This window comes from Marmota monax, unplaced genomic scaffold, assembly GCF_021218885.2.
Source record: "Marmota monax isolate L192 unplaced genomic scaffold, Marmota_monax_Labrador192_F-V1.1 WCK01_AAM20220418_F8-fsc00010, whole genome shotgun sequence".
NCBI classification, from domain to species: Eukaryota; Metazoa; Chordata; class Mammalia; order Rodentia; family Sciuridae; genus Marmota; species Marmota monax.
This window is the reverse complement of record NW_026692321.1, coordinates 17,911,520-17,931,312: the sequence shown is the minus strand read 5'-3', so window position 1 is coordinate 17,931,312 and position 19,793 is coordinate 17,911,520. Positions and strand designations below refer to the sequence as shown.

The 19,793-nt window shown below is 38.7% G+C and overlaps 1 protein-coding gene and 1 long non-coding RNA gene across 19 annotated transcripts in view; one reads left to right on the top strand and one right to left on the bottom strand.

The window, feature by feature from the left end:
* Dtnb (dystrobrevin beta) overlaps positions 1-19,793 on the top strand; it is a 234,482-nt gene that overhangs the window by 96,858 nt on the left and 117,831 nt on the right. The gene's annotated exons all lie outside the window — the stretch shown is intronic.
* Positions 2,022-18,833, bottom strand: LOC124090677 (uncharacterized). Its single transcript, XR_006851200.2, has 4 exons — positions 18,707-18,833; positions 11,003-11,307; positions 4,135-4,629; positions 2,022-3,266 (listed from the first exon to the last, which is right to left on the bottom strand). It is a non-coding gene; the product is annotated as an uncharacterized LOC124090677 (long non-coding RNA).

The following is a 19,793-nucleotide window of genomic DNA, read 5'->3' as shown; positions in this document are numbered from 1 at the left end:
TCCTCTCTGTCTTTATCCTCCTGCTGCTGATATCTGTTGGCCCAATGGAAAGGCCTCCAAAGAACTAGTTGAGACAGGAACCCTTAATGAAATGAGGCTGGATACCTAACGAATGGAGTGGTATTCCTCTGCCAATCTACTTCAGACTCTGATGTGAACAAGAAATGGGGAAGAAAAATCAGGAGTACATAGTGAGGAGATTATAAATTCAGTACAGAAGTCATATAGGCCTTGTTGGGAAAGTGATGCTTGAGCAAAGATGTAGATGTCTGCCAGGAGACTTTGGGAAAGAACAGGAGTGTTCAGCATCAGGGTCTGGGCCAGGTAAAGAATCCATTAAGGGGCTGAGGATGTGGCTCAGTGGTAGAGCGCTCTCCTAGCATGTGCAAGGTGCTGGGTTCGATCCTCAGCATCACATTAAAAAAATAAAATAAAATAAAAAAATAAAAATAAAGGTATTGTGTCCAATTGCAACTAAAAAAAATTAAAAAAAAAAAAAGGAATCCAATAATGCCTGAGTGGACTAGACAGGGGAGGATTGTGGGAGAGGAGGTCAGAATGTTAAGAAGGCCTTGTTGGCCATTGTAAAGAGACTTCTGCTCAAAAAATGTGGAGTCTTCATAACATTTTGAGTAAAAGAGTAACACGATTTGACTTATATTTTAAAATTATCAATTTGATGCCACATAAAAAGTAAACAGCAGGGCTGGGATTGTGGCTCAGTGGCAGAGCGGTTGCCTAGCATGCATGGGGCACTAAGTTTGAGCTTCAGCACCACATAAATAAATATAAAAAAGGTTCATCTACAACTAAAAATTTTAAAAAATGAGTAAACAGAAGGAGAAGAGACATCATTTAGGAGAAATGACTATTGCAATTAAAACACCATAGGGTAGAGGCAATAGAGGTTGTAAAAAGGGTTGACTTAGGATGTGTTTTATAAATCAGCATAATGAGTAGGATATGGCTGGAGTATATGAGAGGAGTCAAGGGAGACACTTAAGATTTAAACAGCTAGAAGTGTGGAATTGCCATTGGCTGAGATGGGAAGGGCTGTGGATAGAGTGCGCTTAGTTCTTAAGATCAAGAGTTCAGTTTTGACCATGTTGAATTTAAGTTGCTAGTAGATGTCTGTAGGGAGTTGTTGAGTAGGCGATTTTGTATGAGTCTAGAGTTCAAGAGAAAAGTCTGAGATAGAAATATAAATTTGGGGGTCATTGGCATATATTTAAAGTCAGGAGACTGGATGATAAGTGAATGAGTGAAGAAAAAAAGAGGAGAGGACTAAGAGCTAAGTTCTCCACCATGATGAGATCTGAAAGAGAACCTGGGGCCCAGGGATAGGGGGTGAAGACCAGGAAAGTATAGAGTTTGGAAAACATGTAAAGGAAGTGTTTTGAGGAGAAAGCCATTAGCTGTGTCACATGCTGTGATAGTAACTAGGAAGACAGAACTGGCACTTTGTTCAACATTGTGGGGATTGTTGCCTTCAGAACAGCTTTCACGGACCAGTCAAGACAAAAACCTGACTAAAGTGGGTTAAAGAAGGAAAGGAGATGAAGACAGCAAGTCCAGAGGGTTTGTCCAGCGAACGTCTATTTCTAACACCATTTCTAATAGCAGTTCTTCTTGGGTTTTGGAGGAGCCTCTAATCCCATATCACTTTTCCCCACCCAAGACTGCAGCCAGGAATTAGGCAGATGACAGGTTATGGGTTCTCTTGCTGCATCATAAGCCACCTGAAATTAGTGACATAATATACCAACTTTTGATTACACCCATGGATATGTATCAGAAATTTGGACAGGATAGAGGGGTTGGTGTGACTGTTCATGCTGTCTGGGGCCTCGGCTGGGATCACTAAAACATGGGGTGGGTGGGGTGGGAGTGACTCGAGGGACCAGAGGTTTCTTCACTGCCATGTCCACTGCCTGCCTGCCATGGTATGGTGAGAAGGCCAAGCTCAACTAGAGGGGTGGCCTGGAGCCGACCATGTGTGGCCTCTTCACCTGGTGTGTGCTTCTCACAGCCTGGTGGCTGTGTTTTAGGGGAGAGTGTCATAGCAGAGGCCTCTAGAGAGCAAGTGATGCCAGAGCCCTGGGCAGAGCTGCCAAGCCTTTCTTGCCTCCCCAGAAGGTGTTTAGTGCCATTCCCGCTGTGCCCTCTGGTTTCCAGGGGTGTCAAGGGCCAGCCCAAAGCAGGGGAGGAGGCCTGGACCCCATCCCATGAGGCAGTCATATTGTAGGGGCGCCTTTGTGGTGCCAGAAACTGCTGGAGTTACTTCTTACCACAGTGTGTTTGGGAAACACAGCCTGCGACACACAGGAAGAGAGACCCTGTCATCTGAGCCCGGGGTTCCCATGTCAATGGTTAATTTAGCCACAGAGGTTTTCATTTTTTATACTAATCATACTTTTAAAAAAGACCTTTATTAAAACAACTAATCCTCTAGGATTTTTATTTCTTTAAGTGATTTTGATTTGGGGAAAGATTTTTCAAGTAAAATATTTTGGATACAGTTTTGTTTTTGTTTTAAATTGCTGTTAATTGATCTTTAACTCTACTCTTCATTTTCCTTGGTCTGGAAATACTTTGCTGATTCCTTTTCAACCAGTCTTTCTTTCTTCCCTCACCTTCCTCTCTTCTCGCTCATTCTCACTGGTTCTTCCTTTGTTTTCATTGTGGTGAAATATACATAACACAACATTTACCCTTTAACCTTTTGTGGGTGTACAGTTGAGTCACATTAAGCCCTCGCACAGTCATTGCCATTGTCCATCTGCGGAACTTTTTCCTCTTCCCAAACTGACATAATTCTTCTTGTTTTTAAATCTTACAGGTTTTTGTTTTTAATATTTATTTTTTAGTTGTAGTTGGACACAATACCTTTATTTTATTTTTACGTGGTGCTGAGGTTTGAACCCAGGGCCTCACAGGTGCTAGGCGAGCGCTCAGCCCCCCCCAAACTGAAATTCTTAAGGAGGGCCTGAGACACAGCCTGCTACTCATTCCCTGACCCTGTCTCCATCAGACCTCTCTACCAAGATAAGTCTGATTCCGGTTAGCTGTTCCCTTTAGGAAGTGTGTATGTGTGCCTGTTTATTTATAAAAACACACTTGTAATACAGGTAGTCTGTTAGCATAGTGCCTTAGTGGAGGTAGTTATACAATTGACTGGTTGATGATAGAAAAATTTCACCTTTCCTCCCAGCAGATGGCAGACTCCACCTCTGAACCATGGTACTTATCCCATTCTTCAGAATCCACTGTAAATGAGGAAGCGCTCTGTTAAACAAATATTAATGCTTAATTTTTAAAATAAATGTTAACGAGCATATCATTTATGTCCAGTGTAGTTTTGGGGGGAGTTGGTGATGACATAATTTAAATCATTTAATGAGTGAGAGTGCAAAATCATGTTGTTACCGGCCTGGTATAGCTAAGATTGTTGACTTCTCTTTTTAGAGGGGATGTTTAACTTTCTTGTAACTAGCATCTGTCTCCTCGCATCTCTCAAATTATAAAAGATAATATATATTCAGTAAGAAAAAGGTGTGCTGTCACTGCACTTCTGTCCAGTTTAAATTGTCAAGTGTCACAATTAAATAACTACTTTGAACATAGCACAAAACTGGGAAGGAGGATTCTTTTTTTTTAAAGATAAGACAGTGTCTCCACTTGTAGCAAGCAGGAGGTAGGACAGAAAGAGCACGCACGCGCACACACACACCCCCATACCCCACCACACACACACACACAAATTAAACCCAAACTCTGTGAAGTCGGTCCTTTTTTTTTTAAGTGATTGATGGCACTCTGGTCCTTTTGCCCGCTACTCATCTCTCCTCACAGAAACTGCTAAGGTTGGGTTCCTGTTCTGCCTCATCAGGCCATGTTGGGGCAGCTGCCTGGCTTCTCTGTCCTGTGGGCACCAATGTTCCCAGTTCCAAGCTTGGTCTGAGCTTCCTCCAGTCATCCTCCTCATCTCAAGCTCCTTGGGATGAGCTGAACTTTGGCCCCCTCTAAGAGCTCCTCTCCTCTGCCCCCTTGCAGGTGTGGCTGTTAATGCTCTCCTGCCTACTTGCATATTGAGGGGTTGGGATGTGAAATCGATAAGAGAACCAGGTAACTTACCATGTGAACTGGACCCTGTTGAGAGTGGAAAGGAGTACTGCTGATTATGGAGGGACCACATGCATCGACCAGGATTATCTGCGGTTAGCTGGGACTGGGCTCACTGCTTGAATGTTCTATTGCTGCATAACAAGTTCCTACAGATTTAGTGGCTTAAAACAAAGAAAATTTACCATCTTGATTTCAGTAGGTCAGAATGCCAGGTGTGGCATGACCGAATTCTCCCTCTGTACCAGGTCTCACTGAGCTGCAATCAGGGTGCCCCTGAGGCTGTGGTTTACTGTCTGGGGCTTGCAGATCTTCTAGCTGGCTCCACTGATTGTTGAGGGAATTACTTTCCCTGCAGCTGTGGTGCTGAGAGATTGACTCTCAGCTCTCAGAGGCCTCCCCTGCCATGTGGCTTCCATAGGCAGTTTATAGTATGAACATTCACTTTCTTCCAGTCTGGAGAGCGTCTTTCAGATTTCCTCTTCTGCAGCCCATCAGCGAAATGCTCTTTTTTTTTTTAAAGAGAGAGAGAGAATTTTTTAATACTTATTTTTCAGTTTTCGGTGGACACAACATCTTTATTTTTCTTTTATGTGGTACTGAGGATCGAACCCAGCGCCCTGCGCATGCCAGGCGAGCGTGTTACCGCTTGAGCCCCAGCCCCCAGCAAAATGCCTGGCCAGACCAGGTCCACCCAGTGTGGTCTCCTTTTCGCCTTATGTAATGTAACATACTCAGAGGGCTTTGAATAGCTTATCATGTTTACAAGCTCCACCCACACTCAGAGGGGAAGCCATTATACAAGGATGAGAGTTACTGAGGGTTAATTTAGAAATCTGCCTACGCTAGTCACCCTGGTTATTTTACTTCTTGTTTTCCAACTTGCTACTTCTACAATTTTATATCGTGAATCTCTTGGTTAAAATAAAAGTTAAAAAGAAAAAGCAAGCAAGATACTTAACTCTAAGGCTTATGTCATTAATTCTGTTACCCTCCTTTCCTAATTGCAGCTATCTCCTAACTTCCTGGTCATGACTATTCTCTCCATGGGTCAGATGGTTTGGTACTAGACTTATTGGTCATCTCATGGGTGATTTCAGGGTCTGCAGTCTTAACACTGTGGCCATGCAATTTCTTGACTTCCTCAGTTCTGATGATCTCCTTCATTGAACCTCACACCTTTGTTCCCACTTACACCCTGGACATTTTCACCACCTCTGACTGCTCGGTTACCACACTGTGATTTAGACATCTTGTTTTCTATTGACATCCTGTTATCATTTGATCTGATTCGTTCAACTTCTTTCACTTTATCTTTTAATCTTCTTCCAATTTTGAACCCATTAGCTGCTTTCTCTCTGTCCAGCATCCTTTTTTTCCCCCTCTTCTTTTTCTTTTTTGTGGTACTGGGAGATTGAACCCAGGGGTGCTCTACCACTGAGATACATCCCCACCCTTTTATTTATTTATTTTTTATTTTCAGACAGAGTCTTGGTAAGTTGCTGAGGCTTTCCTCAAACTTGTGATCCTCCTGATTCAACCTCCCAAGTTGCTAGGATTACAGGTGTATGCTGATACTTCTCTCCTTATCCATTTTAGATATGACCATTTGTTCTTATACAGCCAGTTTTTTTTTTTAATCAAACAAATTCATAGATGAACTGGTCTGCTTTCTTTTAAGTATTTATGAAGAAAATGATTAATAGGGCAGATTAATGTTAACATACATTCATGATTACTTGCTTCAGTTAGCTTCAGCATTATGATCCTTTTGCAGTTCTCTTATAACCTTGCTTTCCCTTTTTTTGCAGTGATTAAGTAATCATTCTTTTAAGCATAACCATTCTTTTTAAGTATCTGCCTCTTCCTCTTTAAGCAGATGACTTCCTTTCTTATTACAGAGCAAACAGCCATTAGACAGGAGCTCCCTTGACTTTCTTCTTCCAGGGTTACTCATAGGTACATATGCTTATTTAATAAATTCTTACTAGGTACCTGCCGTGTGGCAGGCACTGTTCTAGATGTTGGGGTTACCTAGAATAAACTGGAACAAAGCCTGTCCTTCATAGAGCTCACATTGAAAAGAGAGTAGTTGGATTAAAAACATTTTTAAAAAAAGTTCTAAAAAAGTGAACTAAAAAGATATCAAGTGATGATAAGTTCTGTGGATAAAAGTAAAATGTAGTGATATGACAGAAAGATGACTAGCTACCAAAGATATAGTAATCAACAAATTGCTTTTACTGAATCAGGAAAATAGAAAATCTGAATAGATCTATAACTAGTAAAGAGATGGAGTTAGTAATCAAAAATCATCTCTAAAAAAAAAAAGGCCAGACCTATGTGGCTTTGTTGGTGAATTCTACTGAACAGTTAAATAATTAATATCAGTCCTTCACAAATTTCCCAAAATAGATGGAAACAGAACTTTCCAACTCATTCTATAAGGGCAGCTTTACCTAAACTGAAAAAAGGATACCTAAAGAAAACTACAGATTAATGTTTTTTATGAATTTAAGTGGTGACACCTTCAACAAAATATTAGCAAATTAAATTCATCCACATATAAAAAGTCTCATACAACATAACCAAGTAGGAATTGTCCCAGGAATGCAAGTTTTTTCAATAGGCAAAAAAATCAACATAATACACTATTCATAGAACAAAGGACAAAAAAACACATGATCATCTCAATAAATGTGGAAAAGGAGTTGGGAACAACTCAGTACCCTTTTGTGATTTAAAAAAAAAAAGGCAACAAACTAGGAATAGAAGGGAATTTCTCAGCCAGGCATGGTGGGTGGTATGTGACTATAATCCCAGTTACTCAGGATGCTAAGGCAGGAGGAACACAAGTTCAAGTCCAGCCTGGGCAACGTAATGAATACCTGTCTAGTTAGATGATTGATAGATGGACAGACAGGAAGGAAGGAACTTCCTCAACTTAACAAAGAATATCTATAAAAACCCCACAGTGAACATCATAATTAATGATGAGAGACTAAAAGCTCTCCCTCTAAGATAAAGATAAGACAATGTCTGCTCTCATCACTTTTTTCAACATTATGCAGGAGGTGCTAGCCAGGTGAAAATTGAGCAAGAAAAGGAAATAGAATGCATCCATGTTAGAAACAAAGAAATAAAACTTTCTCTGTTTGTGAATGACATGGTGTCTTATATAGAAAATCATAAGGGGGCTGGGATGTGGCTCAAGCGGTAGCACTCTCTCCTGGCATGCGTGCGGCCCCGGTTCGATCCTCAGCACCACATACAAACAAAGATGTTGTATCCACTAAAAACTAAAAAATAAATATTAAAAAAATTCTCTCTCTCTCTTAAAAAAAAGAAAATCATAAGGAACACACACAAAAAAAAACCTGTTAGAAATAAAGTTTAGAAAGATTGCAAGATATAAAATCAATGTACAAAAACCAATTGTTTCAGGTTGGGGCTGGGGTTCAGTGGCAGAGTGCTTGCCTGGCATGTGTGAGGCACTGGGTTTGATCCTTAGCACCACATAAAAATAAACAAATAAGGGCTGGGAGTGTGGCTCAGTGGTAGAGTGCTCGCCTTGCATGTGCAAGGTCCTGGGTTAGATCCTCAACACCACATAAAAATATAATAAATAAGATAAAGTGATTGTGTACAACTACAATAAATAAATAAATATATTTTTTAAAATAAACAAAATAAAGGCATTCTGTCCATCTACAACTACAAGAAAGAAAGAAAGAAAGAAAGAAAGAAGCAATTGTTTTTATACACTTGCAATGAATAATTTGGAAATGAAACTAAGAAGAAATTTTCATTTATTAGCAGCATCAAGAAGAACAAAATAGAAATAAAGTTAACCAAAGAAGTATTAGACACTGAAAACTACCAAAACTGCAAGAAATTAAAGAAGACCTAAGGAAATGGAAAGACATTCTGTGATCATGAGTTGGAAGTCTTAATACTGTTAAAATGTTAGTACTCCTTAAATTGACCTACAGATTCATTGTAATCCCTATGAAAATCTTAGCTGCTTTTTTTTTGTATGACCATGTGCACTGCTCTTAAAATTCATGTGGAAGGGGCTGGGTTGTAGCTCAGTGGTAGAGCACTTGCCTAGCAAGTGTGAGGCGCTGGGTTTGATCCTCAGCACCGAATGAATGAATGAATGAATGATATTGTGTCCATCTATAGCTGAAAAAAAAATTCATGTGGAAGCATAAGGGACCCTATATTGCTAAAACAAACTTGACAAAGAAGAACAAAGTTGGGGGACTCACTCTTCCAGATTTCAAAACTTACTCAGAAAAACAGTAATCAAAGCAGTGTGGTATTATCATGAAGATAGAAGTATAGAGTAATGGAGTAGAGGGGGAATCCAGAAACAAATTCTTACATTTATTGTCAATTGATTTTCTCTTTTCTTTTCAGACAGGGTCTTCCTAAGGTTGTCCTTGAACTTGTAATTTTCCTGCCTTAGCCTCCCAAGCCACTGGGATTACAGGTGTACACCACCATGCCAAGCTAAGAATAGTCTTCTTAACATATGGGGCTGAGACAACTGGATATTCGCAGGCAAAAGAATGAATTTGGACTTCTTCCATATACAACGTGAAACATGAACTCAAAATGGGTCACAGACCCCCAAGTATAAAAAAGCTCAAACTATATAACTCTTGGAAGAAAACAGTTGTAAGTCCTCAAGACCTTGGGTTGTACAGGGACATCTTAGATAGGACACCAAGAGCTCAAGCAACAGAAGGAAATGGACATTTTTGGACCTTATCAAAATTAAAAACTTTATAGCCAGACATGGTGGTGCATGCCTGTAATTCTAGCGAATAGGGGGCTGAGGCAGGAGGATCACAAGGTTAAGACCCGCCTCAACAATTTAGTGAGCTCCTATTGCAAAATTAAAAAAGGACTTGAGATTTGCTCAGTGGTAAAGCATCCCTGGGTTCAATCCTCAATACAAAAAAATAAACATAAAAGGGCCGGGATTGTAGCTCAGTGGTAGAGCACCTGCCTAGCCATGTGTGAGGCATTGGTTTGATTTTCAGCACTATATATAAATAAATAAAAAATAAAGCTCCATCATCAACTAAAAAAGTATTTAAAAAAACATAAAAATTTCAATGCTTCAAAGGATACCATTAAGGAAGTGAAAAAGAGCCAGGAGTGTAGCACACCTCTAATCCTAGGTCCTCAGAGCCTGAGGCAGGAGGATCAAAAGTTTGGGACTAGCTTGGGCAACTTAGTGAGGTAAATAAATTTGGAATATTGTGGTAACTCAGTGATAAAGCATTCCTGGGTTTATTCCCCAGTAACCACCCCCTCTAAGAAAAAAACACTGAATAGGTGAAAATATTTGTAAGTTATATTTGCATATTAAAGGGACTTTTATCCAAAATTATAAGGATCTCCTGAAACCCAGCAGCAACTATGAAAACCCCCAAATAACCCTATATGAAACTGGGCAAAGGGAAAGTAGCATGGCGATTATGAGATCACCACTGGCTATAGGGAGGAGGAGAGGGAGTTGTTGCTTAATGGGTACAGAGTTTCAGATTTGCAAGATGGAAAAGTTCCAGAGATCTGTTTCACAACAGTGTTAATACACCTAACACTCCCAAACTGTGTACTTAAAAATGGGTTCATTGATAAATTTCTTGTTATATGTTCTTTTACCCCAATTTTAAAAAGGCAGATAAACTCAGGGGAAATGATGGGCATAGGATCTGAATACACATTTCTCCAAAGAAGATATAAAATGACCAATTAGTCATTAGGGAAATGCAACTCAAAACCACATGAGATGATGCCATTTCACACAAGATGACTGAAATAATGAAGACTGACAATGACAAATGTTGGTAAGGATGTGGAGAGATTGGAGCCTCATACATTATTGCTGGTGTAAAATTGTGCAGCCACATTGGAAAATGGCTTAGCAAGCTCTAAGCATGTTAAGAGTGGGGTTACCATGTGATCCAGCAGTTTAATTTCTAAATACATACCCTTTAGAATTAAAAATATATGTCCACACACCAGCAGGAGCGTTTTGAAACTTGAGCATTAGTAGGAGATGGGTCATGTGAGAGGATGTACAAATCTTATGGGATGAGATCATTTTGTGGACCAAAGGCCTTCCTCTGAAATGTTTGGCTTTCTAGCATTGTCTGAGGGAATAGGCTAGAAGTCTCCTGACAACATTTATAGCTTGAAGTGTTTTAGATGTTGCCCCTTCAACCATCTGAACATTGCCCAATTCTCCTGTGGTATTTGGCTTTACTGTTTATTCTTAAACCCATTTATAGTTGCAAAAGTGCTGAGTTTGAAAACAGAATATTTGAAGTGGACCCAGCTGTTTCAAAAGATGGATGCTTATCAAAGAAAGAATTGGTGTGTTCTTTATGAAATAATAAGGCTTTTTTTTTTTTTTCATTTGTAGCCTGATTATTCTTAGAACAGAGAGATGACAGGGAGTTTTAGCCATTGCAGGGAAGTGTGGCTGAAATCCAACAGTTCTTCAAATGAGCAATTTCCTCTTGCTGTCAGCACTCACCCACAACCCTTTCTTCAATGTTAGATCTTTTTGTATTCTCACAGGTGGTCACCAGAGCTGAACTGGAGGGCCTATACCCTCCTTCCATGTGTGAGGAAGATCAGGGGGTCTTAATGCGACCCAGTCATTTGAATTGCTTTGTCTCTGCATTTTCTCAAATACATCAGTGATTCTTGCCTAGAGCTTTCTGAGTTCTGTAGATACAGATTTAGGGCAGAGTTCTTTCTCAATAAATTTAATAAATGTGTATTATATATTAATTACACTTTATCTCCATTTAGTGACTACAAAGTTTCCAATTATGAAACTTCACAGGTTACTTACCCGTGGGACCTTTCCATCACCTTTGGTCAACTGGCTGCTGTGCTCCCCTGTCTTCCCTTTCCTGAGCTGTCTTCTCTTGAAGCACATCCCTGCTGCACACACTTCCAGATTTTAGATGCCCCCACCCTGCCCCAGGCACTGACAAGTGTCTCCAGTTCTTAATTCCAGTCCGTGCTTGGTGCTTGTCTCGTTCACTGACTTGCTGGACTCTTCCATCCTGAAATCTCGCTCGCTTTCTAACAACAGAGTTCCAGGAATTTTCCAGTTCATTTCCTTGGACTTCTCAGTAGATAAGTGTGTCACTTCTAGGAAACAAGAACTGAATCACTCTCTGATAGTTTTATCTAGTTTTTACTTCTTTATATTGACAAGAACTTTAAAGCAATGCTTCCGACAGTTCTTGAAAAGAATCTTCCCCAGACTGCATGTGAAATATGTAGAGCACCAGGCCCACTCCTGGGGATCTTAACCTGGTAGGCTCAGGTTGAGGCAGAGAAGTCTGTTTTGTTTTGTTTTTAAACAAGTGTCCAAAAATTTCTTATATTCAGACTGTACTGGGAGACTCTGTCAGAGGAGTCTGTTCTGTTGCTGACTTTGGTGTACCATGTTGATGTCACTAGACTGCTAACTCAATCCCTTTCTTGAGCTTTTCTTGTGGCAGTATTTGTGACAGCTTTGGAGAGACTGTGTGCCCAGGTGTGGTCATACAGTGGACAGCCTGACCCAGACAAGTTTTCTTTACTGTTATCTGTTCAGTAAACTGGAGCCTGGGTTCTGCAGCCCTGGAGCGGGTATTCATATGCAGATGCACCTGGGCACCCTCAACTCTCCAGGCCTCCCACCAGCCTTGCTTTCTTGAGACAGTGCCTGCCTGTGGCCACTTCCATGGTTCTTGTGTACTCTGCTCCCTTTTGTTTTAACTGGCTGTACCTTTGCCAGACCTGCAGTACTGGTCACGCTGCTGCCTGGTTCTCTCCTGCCATGTAATCTGTGAGTGCATCTGTGAGTGCCAGAACACTGTCCACTCAGCATATGCTAGAAGCACCTTCCAGAACAGAGATGGCTAATAGCACACTGAAGTTTTACCTCGCAGAGGAATGTTTTGAAAGCTTTTATAGTCATGTATTTGGTCTGGAACTTTTCTTTATGTCTTCCACTCACAGGCAACACTAAACATTATGAGACTATTTGTAGTTACCTGACATATTGTATTTTCTACTTTTATGTTTTTGAATCTGCTATTCTAGCTGCCTCTATCTCCTCTGTTTCCTGTCATGTATATACCATTAGATCATTAGTCCTTTGTATGCCTTTAGCCTTAATATATTACTTATTTGATGTGCACAATTTTTATTAAAGAACTTTAATGAAAGTTGCCATTTATCATTTGTTCAGTTTTAAATTACGTGTGATCATGAAAATATTCATTTTATGTCCACCCCACTTGCAAAAAATGTAAGTGATTGATAATATTCAGTTTTGGCAAGGGTATAGAGAAGAAGACTCCCCCCGCCCATACATTTTTTAATTGGTACATTACAGTTGTACATAATGATGGGATGTGTTGTTACATATTTGTTCATCCACACAATTCACGGTATAACAATATAATTTGGCCAGTATCCCTCCCTAGCACTTTCCCCCTCCTTCCCCACCCCTTGGTCCCTTTTCTCTTCTGATCTCCCTTTGATTTTTTAGGAGATCTGCTTTACCTTTGTTTTCCTTTTTCCTCTCTAGCTTCCACATATGAGAGAAAATATACTACCCTTAACCTTCTGAGTTGGACTTATTTCACCTAACATAATGGTCCTAATTTCATCTATTTTCCTGCAAATGACACAATTTCATTTTTCTTTAGGGTTGGATAAAAATCTATTGTGTAACATATTTATATTGCATTTTCTTTATCCTTTCATCAGTTGATGGACACCTAGGCTGGTTCTATAATTTGGCTATTTCTTTCCCCCAAATGTTTAAGTTGTTCTTTTCTGAACTAGCAAGTAATAAGTAATATCTTACAATTAAATATTTTAAGCATAGAGAAGGTCATATTGGATTTAACAGATTGTCATCACAGAGTTACATCCCCAGTCTTTTTTTTTAAATATTTTTTTTTAGTTGTAGATGGACATAATATCTTTATTTTATTTATTTATTGTTTTCAATGTGGTAGTGAGGCTTGAACCCAGTGCCTCACGCATTCGAGGCAAGTGCTCAATCACTGAGCTACAAACCCAACCCCCAAGTCTTTTTTTTTTTTTAAATACAGTATCTCACTAGATGTTGAGGCTGGCCTCAAACTTGTGATCCTCTGGCCTCAGCCTCCCATGTTTCTGGGATTACAGGCATGTGCAACCACACCTGGCTATATATTTTTTAAAGGAATAAAACAGAAAAAGTTGAATTCCATATATATCCTGCAAACCCACTTCCCTCTCCTTTCAGAGATAAACCTCTTTTTTTAAAAAGGCTTTCTTTTTTTTATAATAACTTTATTTTATTTATTTACTTTTTTATGTGGTCCTGAGGATTGAACTCAGTGCCTCACATATGCTAGGCAAGCATTCTACCACTGAGCCACAACCCCAGCCCTAAACCTGTGTTTTGAATTTGGTGAATTTCGTTCATATTTTTGTACTTTTTATTTATTATGTGTATGTGACCATTAGCAGTCTACAATGCTGTGTCTCACATTTTTAAACCTCATTAGAATAGCGTCATAGTGCATGTGTCCTATTATAACTTCTCTGCTTTTACCTACTTTGTTTTAGAATGATCGCCCATGTTGGTATAGTTATTTTAAATGCCATATGGAATTTATTTCTATGAATGTCCTAAAGGTTATTTATTCTCCTGGTGATATACACTCAGCGTGGGTTTAGTTTTCTGTTTTTCCAAGTATAGCTTCGGTAGATTTTTGGAGACAGGTCTTTTTGTGCAGAATGGAGAGTTTTCCTAGGGCATGGTTTTAGGAATGGGATCCCTGGGACAACAGGAATGTGTGTTTTTAATTTTCCTAGGTGTTGCTAAAATGCTCTTCAAGGTTACTTTATTACTTCACACTCCCTCCTTGTAGGAAATTTATTATTTGTTCACTTCTCACTTGTAAGTAATATGTTACTTTTAATTCTCATATAAAGCAATAAGTCTCTAAACAAATTGCTTGAAGAAAATGAGAAAATGAACTGTTTTATTTCCCTATTGTACATGCTGTGAAGATTGCCACCCCACCCTCTTGACTGAATGCTTCCAATGTAGGCCAGATTGATGTGACAACTCAATTAGGAGCAAAGTTTGGCCTCAAACTTTTTTTTTTTTTTTAACCTGTATGTGTTCACAACTCTTTCAGTCTAAATTACCAGCCTGTAATGTACCAATTGTTCCTACTTCAGGGGTGTCCCTTGTCCCCAGGGTTGGTGTGTGTAGAATCATAAATGTTATTTTGGCTCTCGTGGCATAGGAATGTCTGTTGAGGCTGAATTCCAACAAATCTTTTCTTCTTCTTTTTCCTGAGAGGGAAACTGAAGCTGTTTGCTATTCAGTACAAGATATCACTCCTCTCTTTATTATAGCGCCTGCTTTGGCTGTGGTTGAACCAGTTGGAATAGTAGTGGCTTCTTTTTTGTGTGCATTAAGGGGTTTTGTAATTTATAGGCGTGTTTCAGAAGCCATGTGTGAACCAATTACATTTTATTGTTCCTAGTTATACTTTTATGTCAGAGAGCTAATACTTTTTAATTTTGGAAGATTAACAAATTACATGAATTATTTTTACTCATATATCAATCAATCAAAAATAGCTTCACCAGTTAAGTTAACCAAGAGTTTATCAATTCTCTAATTTTTCACTTATTAAAGCAGTTATTCTGAAGTGTTTTTAAAATAATATATCCCAAGAGATATTACAAATTTTTCAAAATAAATTTTTGTTAGCTCTAATTTAAAAAAGATAGTAATTCCATTTCCGGGTGGTGGGATGAGGACACGCTGTCTAGCCTTTTCATCATGTCATAGATACTTAGAAATAATAGATTAGAATTTTAAAAATAATCTGGCACTGGGGATATCGCTCAGTTGGTAGTGTGCTTGCAAAAAAAAGAAAGAAATTTTAAAATTATCTGAAAATATACTCAAGGGAGTGAAAAAGAAAGGGAAGGCCTTATTAAGCTGCAGACTGTGAAGAATCTCTGAAAAGCATATGATATTTGTATGAGAAGAAGACCTAGATCCAAAGCAAGGCAGGAGAGCAGTGCTGCTGAAGATGGGTCTGGTGGCCTTCCAGGGGCAGAGGGTATCAGGCAGGTATGATGAATGGAGGAGTTTGTGCTGAAGAGACAGGGCAGAGTTCCCTTGCTGAGACTACAGAGCTCTTCCATGCGGTGGCACTTTCTGTCTTCCCTCCACCTCACTAAGAACAGCTCCCACACCTCCCCTCCAAGGAGGCATTGCAAACTGAGAGGGTGGAAGGCCTGAGCAGGAAGTCCTGACTGCAGAGATAAGCTCTTAGTTAAAAATCACCCTGAAGCTGGGATCGGTGGTGCACGCCTGTAACCCAGCAACTCAGGAGGATCATGAGTTCAAAGTGAGGTGCTAAGCAACTCAGTAAGACTCTGTCTCTAAATGAAATACAAAACAGGGCTGGGATGTGGCTGGTGATTGAGTGCCCCTGAGTCCAATCCCCGGCACCCCCCCCAAAAAATTTAAAAATCACCTTGAATAGAGAAACACAATGATGCAGAGACGGTAGCAAAAGAATTTGTCTTAGAAATAGAATTCATAGAATATGAGGAACTGGATTTTACAGTAAATCTAGTTCAGTCCTTGGAAAGATAAGAACATTTTTTTCCCTACTAAAAACAATTAATTATCAATCCTGGAAATGAAAAATTGATGGTCAAAATAAGAAGTTTAACCTTGGGGCTGGATTAACAGTGTTTATAGCTGAAGAGCATTGTTCCTAAGCACATCACATAAGGATAAAGTAAAATAGAAATGATATTAAGGCATGAAAGAAAGACTGAGGAGTTCCATCTAATAAGAGAGAAAACACCAACTTAGATTAATAAATCTCCTTTCAAGATTGAAAAGAAGAAAAGGAATGTTCCAGACCTAAATGTATCAGATATCTTCCAATGAAGGAGACACTGCAGAAGTAGCTGCCTGTACTACCTCTGGGACCCTGGAGCTACGCTGCCAGCTCTTTTAGAACAAATTCATCAGGGACCGCTGTTGACCAGGGCTGCAAGCTTGGCCAGGACCATGAAAATGTGGGGGAAGCAGCCTAGCACCACCATGTGTAGTATGAACTTACAAAACACGAACTGTAGAGCAAGCAAAAGGAAACTTTAAGGGAAAGTTTAATGGCCTCCAAGGAGTAGAAAGAGACTTTCATGCTTAATACTAGAACTAGAAGGTACAAAAACAGGTAGTAGTGAAAATAAAAAATACAGTTGTTGAGATAAACTCATTGGATTTGCTGCAGAGCAAACTAGATGCAGTTGAGAAACAAGTGAGAATGAAGTAAAAGATCAAGGTGAGAGGGGCTGGGGCTGTGGTTCAGTGGTAGAGCACTTGCCTGGTACGTGTGAGACACTGGGTTCGATCCTCAGCACCATATTAAAATAAATAAATAAGATGAAGGTATTGTGTTCATCTACAACCCCCCAAAAATATTTTAATAAGCAACAAAAAAAGATCAAGACGAGAAGTTCTCCCAAAACTCAGCATCAAGAGCCAAGAAATAGAGTATGAGAGAAAAGTTAGGCATTTAGGATGCACAGAAGTTCCAGTGTTTAATAGGAGTTATAAGTGAAGAAAATTGACAAGAGACAATGTTTGAAAAAATAACATTCTAAGTTTTTCCGGAACTGAAAAACTCTGAGCCTTCAGACAGAGTATGCATCATAGTGATAGTAGTAAAGAGGAATTCCTACAAAACACTAGAGAGAAAGGCTGGTGATCTTCAAAAGAATGAAAATTCAATTGACAGTTACTGATTTTAAAAACAAACAAACAATATGCAATATCTTCTAGGTGCTGAGAGAAAATCAAGTTCTATTCCACTCTGTCTTTTAACAGCAAGTATGCCATAGTAGCCTTTTCAGATCTCAGTGACCTTTAAAGTTCTTTACTGCAAACTATTTAAGGATGTACTGCAATAAGGAAAAAATTAGCCCAGAAGGTAGTAAGGGGATACAAAGAAAAAGGGAGAGGCAGAGAAATCAGGAAAGCAACATCATTTCATCTAAGTAAATATTGTCTGTAAAATGTAAACTGATTTTAAATTAGTTGTAATTTAAATCAACATAGCTAGCAACATGGAATTTGTGGCTAGGTAGAACACAAAGGGGATGAAGTTTTCCAGCAAACCTGGTTAAGTACCAGGACATGTCAGGTTTGAGCTTGGCACTGTGGATATAGAAATACATTTCAGTTTCCGTCCTTTTTTTTTTTTTTTTTTTAATATTTTCTAGTTGTTGATGGACCTTTATTTTATTTGCTTATTTATATGTGGTGCTAGGAATTGAACCCAGTCCTTCACACAGATGAGGCAAGTGCTCTAAGGCTAAGCTACAACTCCAGCTCCTCAGTTTCCGTTCTTAATGTAAAGATAATGTAGGAAGTCAGGGATGGCTCAGGGTGGGGAAAGGAAAGTAGTCATATGAAAAAATAAATAAACAAAAATATATTTTAAATAAAAGGAATGAAAATGGTGGAATGAGATGGACATCATTACTCTAAGTACATGTATGAAGACACAAAGGTGTGACTCTATTTTGTGTACAACCAGAGATATGAAAAGTTGTGCTCTATATGTGTAATATGAATTGTAATGCATTCTGCTGTCATGTAACAAATTAAAAATTTTAAAAGAGAGAATGAAAACATACTCAAACTATCAGGAAAGGAATATAAAATATATCTTGTAAAAATATGATTTTAAGTATGCATTCAAAATTTAAGGTTAACAATAGTCCAATAGGAAGAAATAAAATAGAAAACTTAAAACTATTAGAAGAAAAACATTTTTAAAAAATGACAAAACCCCATATATATGCTGCTTTAGAGAAGGACAAAAACAATTGATAAATTTTATTACAAATATTATAAATGTTCTAAAATATTAATATGAAGTGACAATTCAAGGCAGTCAGCATTAGAAGGATAAGGGGAAGAGTTCCAAATGATAAAAAAAAGAATTTACCAAGAATCAGTGCAAGTCTGTTTGTTCTCAACAATATTGGATATTTGTGTATATATGTATGTATGTGTGTGTCTATAATTATTAGAGGCTTCCTAAATGATGGTCCTAATTATTCCCTCATTTCTTCAGTCTTTTTTAAATAATGCAGCCAACTGGGCCCTGTGACGTACACCTGTATTTTCCTGGTAACTTGGGAGGCCAAGGCAGGAGAGCATCACATTGCAGCTCAGCCTGAACAACTTAGTGACACTGTCTCAAAATAAAAAATAAAAGGGGTGGGGATGTAGCTTAGTGGTAGAGGGCCCTTGGGTTCAATTCACAGTACCACAATAAGTAAGTAAATAAATAAATCGTGCAATCAGATGATTCTCTTAAGCACATCAGACCCTAGACTGCTCAGTACACTGCAAGGGCTGCCCATCTTCAGGATAAAAACCACAATCCTTACAGTGGCCTAAAGGGCCCTGCTTCTCCGCCTTCCCCGTTCCCTTACCTCTCACCTCATCTCCTGCTTTCTCCCCCTCACTCCACATCAAGCATGCTGCACTTCTTGCTGGTCCTTCAGCACATCAGGCAGGCTTGCATTTTTAGAGCTGCACTTGCTCTTCATTCTGCCTGGAAAGCTCATTCCCCAGATGTGTACATGCCTCACTGCCTCACCTCCTTCCGGCCTTTACTCTGAAGGAAGCTGCCCTGACCACAGTGCAGTAAAATTAGATGTCATCAACAGAAAGAAAAAAATAACCTTAACACACATTTAGAATTAAGAAACCACAACAACTTCTAACTTTATGGAATAAGGAAAATTCATAATCAGATTTAACAAATTAACTGGAAAACTATATAACATGTCTAAACCTATGCTTACATTTCACATGATATTCAAAAGAAAAATGGTAACTATATGTAGTCTAGAGAAAAAAGATTAAAAAGAAATGAAACTAGATTTTTAACTCTCTAAACTGAAAAGAACTACTGATAAATCTGAAGGAGAAGGGAATAATAAAATTACCCCTTATTGAAATAGAAATAAGAAATTAATTCAATAAAAAAATCGTTGTTTGAAAAAATGGTGAAATAGATCTATTAACGAGTAGTTTTTAAAAAGTAACAAAAATAATGTCATAAATGGGGCTAGGGTTGTAGCTCAGTGGTACAGTGCTTGACTAGCATGTGTGAGGCACTGGGTTCAATTCTCAGCACCAAATATCAGTTTAAAAAATAATAATAAATGTACATTGACAACTAAAAAATATTTTTGAAAATGTCATAAATGAAAATAGGAATTTGTATACAGAGCAATCTTGCTTTTTTGGTGATTATTAGAGAGTCAATGACTTTATGCTAATGAACTGGAAGATTTAAGTGAAATGGACTATTTTCCAGGAAAATAGATATTACCAAATTTGGTTCAAGAAGAATAAAAAGAATCTTAATGATACACAAGTAGGTTAAAAATATTGTAATGAGAATCACAGGTCTGCACTCCAAAGGAAGCTCAGACTGTTTATTAGGTGGAATTCTCTCAGACCTTCAAGGGGAACAGATAATTTTCATTTTATGTATACCTCTCCAGAACACTAGAAC